At 42.0% G+C, this 6,075-nt stretch overlaps 1 pseudogene; it reads left to right on the top strand.

Annotated features, from left to right (window-relative positions):
• Window positions 1–4,493: 4,493 nt before the first annotated feature.
• On the top strand, window positions 4,494–5,268 carry LOC133061255 (olfactory receptor 7E178-like; annotated as a pseudogene).
• The last annotated feature ends 807 nt before the right edge of the window (window positions 5,269–6,075 follow it).

Genomic DNA, 6,075 nt, shown 5'->3' with positions numbered 1-6,075 from the left:
TTGGCAGTTAAAGCATGGTATCTTAGTCACTGGACAGCCAGGGAATTCCTGAAACATTTAAGTTTCATCCCTATGCAAGTGGATAATGAGTACTTGGAGAAAATGACTTCATCACATTTATTTCTGATTCTCCAGAGTTTTAGTCTTTGGCACAATGTAAGCAACAATTGTAAGGTAAGGGAGTTAGAGAAGGTGAGGTTCAGGAAAAAAAAATGAGACTGACACTTTACAGGAACAAATCACCTTTAATGAGGCAAAAAGGGGCAGCAGTCAGATTAGTGGGCTGCTGCCCTAAGTCAAGAAGAGAGTAGGTATATATAGAAAACATATCTTTGCGGAGATACATCGTTTGGAGGGTTCTGTTTTTCCTCATAATGATTTTTGATTAGTTAGCTTTCAACAACTGGGGAAAGGAATTCCTGAGACCAGCCAGAGACTGGGATCTGCTGGTAGCTGAACGTAATCAATCTTAATGTCCATTCCTTTCTTCGGGGGAGAACGTTCTCTATAGAATTTTGTATGGAATGGTCGGGAAGACCTGGAGGGGAGTTTTAACTCTAAGCTATTTTGGGCCATGTAGCTTTCCTTCAGCAATAATGCCCCCCCCATACAAACAAACAAACAAACAAACAAACCCCAAATATGGTAACTATTGAATAGACCTTTCTTTGGTTCACAGAAACAGAGACTGGTCAACATGGCTTGCATGCACTGGTGCTTTCCAGCCCATGCCTATGGGGTGTCCCATAGAACAAAAGACAAGGTCAAATAGCACTTGTTTGTGCTGTAAACTAAAAAATATAGTCACAACCTGAAATTAGAGAGTTATTTTATTTGGTGCGAATGTTTAGGAATTTGAACGTGGGCGACAGCATCTCAGTAACTTGAGAAAACTGCTCCAAGGAGGCAAGTTCAGTTCAGTTTAGTTGCTCAGTCGTGTTCGACTCTTTGCAACCCCATAAACCGCAGCACGCCAGGCCTCCCTGTCCATCACCAACGCCCAGAGTCCAGCCAAACCCACGTCCATTAAGTCGGTGATGCCATCCAACCATCTCATCCTCTGTCGTCCCGTTCTCCTCCTGCCTTCAATCTTTCCGAGCATCAGGGTCTTTTCCAATGAGTCAGCTCTTCGAATGAGGTGGCCAAAGTATTGGATTTCAGCTTCAACATCAGTCCTTCCAATGAACACCCAAGACTGGCCTCCTTCAGGATGGACTGGTTGGATCTCCTTGCAGTCCAAGGGACCCTCAAGAGTCTTCTCCAACACCACAGTTCAAAAGCATCAATTCTTCGGCACTCAGCTTTCTTGATAGTCCAACTCTCACATCCATACATGACCACTGGAGAAACCATAGCCTTGACTAGATGGACCTTTGTTGACAAATTAAAGTCTCTGCTTTTTAATATGCTTTCTAGGTTGGTCATAACTTTCCTCCCAAGGAGTAAACGTTTTTAAATTTCATGGCTGCAATCACCATCTGCAGTGACTTTGGAGCCCAGAAAAATAAAGTCAGCCACTGTTTCCACTGTTTCCCCATCTATTTGCCCTGAAGTGATGGGACCGGATGCCATGATGTTAATTTTCTTAGTGTTCAGCTTTAAGCCAACTTTTTCACTCTCCTCTTTCACTTTCATCAAGAGGCTCTTTAGTTCTTCTTCACTTTCTTCCATAAGGGTGGTGTCATCTGCATATCTGAGGTTATTGTGAAGAAGGAATTCACAGGGCCTGGACTCCATCTCAGGCCTGTCCATGCTGATCTCGCGCGGCCACCTCTCCAGTGGACTCTGAACTCTGTGCTTAGCGCCTGTGGGAATGACAATGGAAGGATAAGACCCCCCTCTGGGCAGGGGAATCTTGAAGAAGAGAAAACAGACACTAATCACCCCTGCCTCCGGACACTATCTATCAGAATGTAAGCACAGGCTTATCGGTTATTAACTATTTGGAATGTAACTGCGGGCTTATTGATTATTGACTGTTTGAACACATAACACGTGAATGATGGGGTTATTGTAGTCGTATTTACCCTTCCTTTGTTTATGTAAGTCTCAAGGGAATTGGGGTAGTGGGTTTGGACACATGGGGTATAAAAGATTTTCACAAATGCTGGTCGGGGTCCTTGGCTAAGAGGAGACTCTGCCTTGGGCCCGCCGGTGTAATAAACCGCACTCCACTATCTGCATTGTCCTTCTGAGTGAGTTTGTTTCCCGGAAAGCGTGGCTATAACAATTGATATTTCTCCCGGCAGTCTTGATTCCAGCTTTGTGCTTCCTCCAGCCCAGCGTTTCTCATGATGTACTCTGTATATAAGTTAAATAAGCAGGGTGACAATACACAGTCTCGACGTACTCCTTTTCCTATTTGGAACCAGTCTGTTGTTCCATGTCCAGTTCTAACTGTTGCTTCCTGACCTGCGTACAGGTTTCTCAAGAGGCAGGTCAGGTGGTCTGGTATTACCATCTCTTTCAGAATTTTCCACAGTTTATTGTGATGGGAAGGCTAAATACAAGTTTTCAGGCTATATACAAGTCTGCAACAAAGGGAGCAGACTGTCTGAACATCAAAGATTAGACAGCAAATTAAGGAATTTAGCATTCTGTATATGGGAAGATGCAAGCCTCCAGGATCAGCGAATTCATTCCTTTCATATGCATCTCACCTCTCTGGCACCAAATCTTGTTTCTTTGTTCACTTTAAGGAGTGGCAATGTGGTAGAAGGCTGCTTTTTGCATTCCCCTCCCCTCCCACTCCAGTATTCTTGCCTGTGAAATCCCATGGACAGAGAAGCCTGATGGGTTACAGTACTTGGGGTTGCAAAGAGTCAGACAAGACTGAGCGACTAAGCACAGCACAGAACCCTTTCCAGCTCCTCAGCAATCACTGTGGGGTGTTGGTGGTGGTATATCACAGTTTTAGGAGCCCTTATCCACATTTGGGGACCAGAAATCGCTGAGGTCTGTGCCATTTATGGTTTATTGATATGCCAAGAGATGCCTTCATTTCAGAGGGAGAAGTCTATTTCTTATTCAATCTATTTCATTAAGAGTGCTTGTGCTTGGTCACTCAGTCGTGTCTGACTCTTTGTGACTCCGTGAACTGTTAGGGGAAGCACACTGACTGAAACTGCCCACCTTGGCCAGACACCATAGTAACCATTTGCGTGAGTTGTTTTAAACAACAGGAGGTCCTGGTAAGGAACACAGAACTAATAAGCCACCACCAACTGGAAGAGTTTGGGAAAGGTCAAAAAGTGACATCACGTGTCCAATCTCCTCCCAGAATACATCCCACTGGCATTCATCTTGGCTGAGTAATGCGTGCGCCACCAGGGAGGACTCAGAGTGAATGACTAAAAACAACCCGGAAACTTATTCATTCACCATAAAATCCGAGACTGCAAGCCATGTGGCAGAGTAGTTCTCCTGGGTTCCCTTACCCTGCTGCTCTCTGCCCAAGCGCCCCTTCCCAATAAAATCTCTTGCTTTGTCAGTAAATGTGTCTCCTTGGATAATTCATTTCTGAGTGTTAAACAAGAGCCCACTTTCGGGCCCTGAAAGGGGTCCCCCTTCCTGCAACAGACTACAGCCCATCAGGCTCATCTGTTTCTGAGGATTCTCCAGGCAAGAATACTTGGAGTAGATTGTCATGTTCTTCTCCAGGGGGGTCTTCCCGACCCAGGAATTGAACCTGGGTCTCCCACATTGCACGTGGATTTTTTTTTTTTTTTTTTACCGGCTGAGCCACCAGATAAGTTTATTTCTGTGATCATAGGTTGTTATTATAAAAGTTCCTTGCTTTCCTAACATTCTTCAGGCTAGTGTAATGAAAAAGGTGCCAATGTATGGCAAAACCACTACAATATTGTAAAGTAATTAGCCTCCAATTAAAATAAATAAATTTATATTTAAAAAATTAAAAAATGAAGTAAGAATTAAAAAAAAAAAAGAAAAAAGTGAATAACATAGAAACAAGTGAAAAAACAGTCCCAAGGGGGGAAAAAACCAAACAAACTGGATTTGAGACACTTAGAAATATTGCTGAGGTACCAGGGCATATTACCTCAATACTCAGTTATAAAATGGAACATATTTGGGTCAGTTCTATTGGCATGGATGAACCCAGAGCCTATTATACAGAGTGAAAGAAAGAGAAAGACAAATACTGTATATTAATGAATATATATGGAATTTAGAAAGATGGTACCGACACTCCTACATGAAGGGCAGCAAAGGAGACACAGATGTAAAGAACAGATTTTTAAACCAAGTGTGAATATTTCGCTTGTGAATTGCTTGAATCCAAAATGTGGACATAGTGCTGCATGCCCATTTACTTGTTTCCTTTCTTTCAATAGTCTCTTCTTTTCAAAAGGGTTCAAAGCTATATGGAGCCACAGAATCTAACAAACGACTCAGAATTCCTTTTCATGGAACTCTCAGATGATCCAGAACTGCAGCCTTAGCTCTTTATCCTGTTCCTGTCCACATACCTGGTCACCATGCTGGGGAATCTACTAATCATCCTGGCTGTCACATCTGACCCCCACTTCCACACTCCCATGTACTTCTTCCTCTCCAACCCATCCTTGGCTGACATCGGTTTCACCTCCACCACAATCCTGAAAATTATTCTGGACATTCAGACTCACAGCAGGGTCATCTCCTATGCAGGCTGCCTGACACAGATGTCCTTTTTTATGCTTTTTGGGTGTTTGGATAGTCTCCTCCTGACTGTGATGGCCTATGACCAGTTTGTAGCTATCTGTCACCCTCTACATTACTTGGAAATTATGAACCCACGTTTTCGTGGCTCATTGGTTTTGGTATGACTTTTCATCAGTCTCTTGGTTTCCCAGATGCACAATTCCATGGTGATAAAACTCACCTAATTGAAAGATGTGGAAATTTCTCATTTCTTCTGTGACCCTTCTCAACTCTTCAACCTTGCCTGTTCTGACCCTTTCACTAATAACATATTCATGTATTTTTGTTGGTGCCATCTCTCATTTTCTCCCTATTTGGGGATCTTTTTCTCTTATTATAAAATTGTTTCCTCTATTCTAAGTGTCTCCTTGTCAGGTGGGAGGTATAAAGCTTTCTTGACCTGTGGCTCTCACCTGGCATTTGTTTACTTATTTTATGGAACAGGCCTTGGCATGTACCTCACCTCAGCCATCTCACAATCTCCCAGGAAGGATTGTGGCCTCGGTGGTGTACACTGTGGTCACCCCCATGCTGAACTCCTGCATCTACAGCCTGAGGAACTGAGATAGCAAAAGGGCCTTGTGGAGGTTCCTCAGCAAAACAAACTGTTTGAAAAATTTTTTTTTTATTCTCATTCATTCTAATTTTTCTTTGTTAACCACATGGAGCTTAAAGCACTCTAAGGTTTTTGTAAATTAATTTTTATTGGAGTATGTTTGCTTTACAATGTTGTGCTAGCTTCTGCTGTACAGCAAAGTGAATCAGCTATATGTTTGCATGTATCCTTTCTTTTTTGGATATCCTTCCCATTTAGGTCTCCACAGAGCATTGAGTAGAGTTCCCTGTGCTATGCAGTAGGTTCTCATTAGGTTGAGGATAGAAACTGAAATTTGTCTATTTGTACTCTAGTGTAGCACAGTGAAGCCAGAGATTAGGCATAGCTTTACTTTGTACAACATTGAATAAATTACCCACTACCTCATAAGAAAGAGTAAAGTCAATTTAACAATTATACATCCAGTATTTTTCTTCTGTCTTAAAACTTCTATAGACATCTCTAAGAAAACTTGCAAAAGAGAGAAAAAAAATATGGTTTGCTTTAAAATGATAAAAATATGGTTTGCATTTATTATCAGGACATTCAATAGAATCTATTTTTCTCTAATGGTAACTGCAAGATTAAGACTCATAGAACCAAGAGTGGGGTTTGACTATTTCTGCACATAGTAAAGGGATAAAAGTGAGGACAGAAATTTCTCAATGACGCAGCAAACACTGAACATGAGAAGATTCTTGGTTTCTTTACAGATAGTCATCATGTAAGGAAAACCAAGGTGAGTGCAAAGCAAATCACTAATTTACTACATAAAG

Source organism: Dama dama, chromosome 9 (genome assembly GCF_033118175.1).
Source record: "Dama dama isolate Ldn47 chromosome 9, ASM3311817v1, whole genome shotgun sequence".
In the NCBI taxonomy this organism is placed as follows: domain Eukaryota; kingdom Metazoa; phylum Chordata; class Mammalia; order Artiodactyla; family Cervidae; genus Dama; species Dama dama.
Note: the sequence above shows the minus strand (reverse complement) of the source record. Positions and strands in the feature narration are given on the sequence as shown.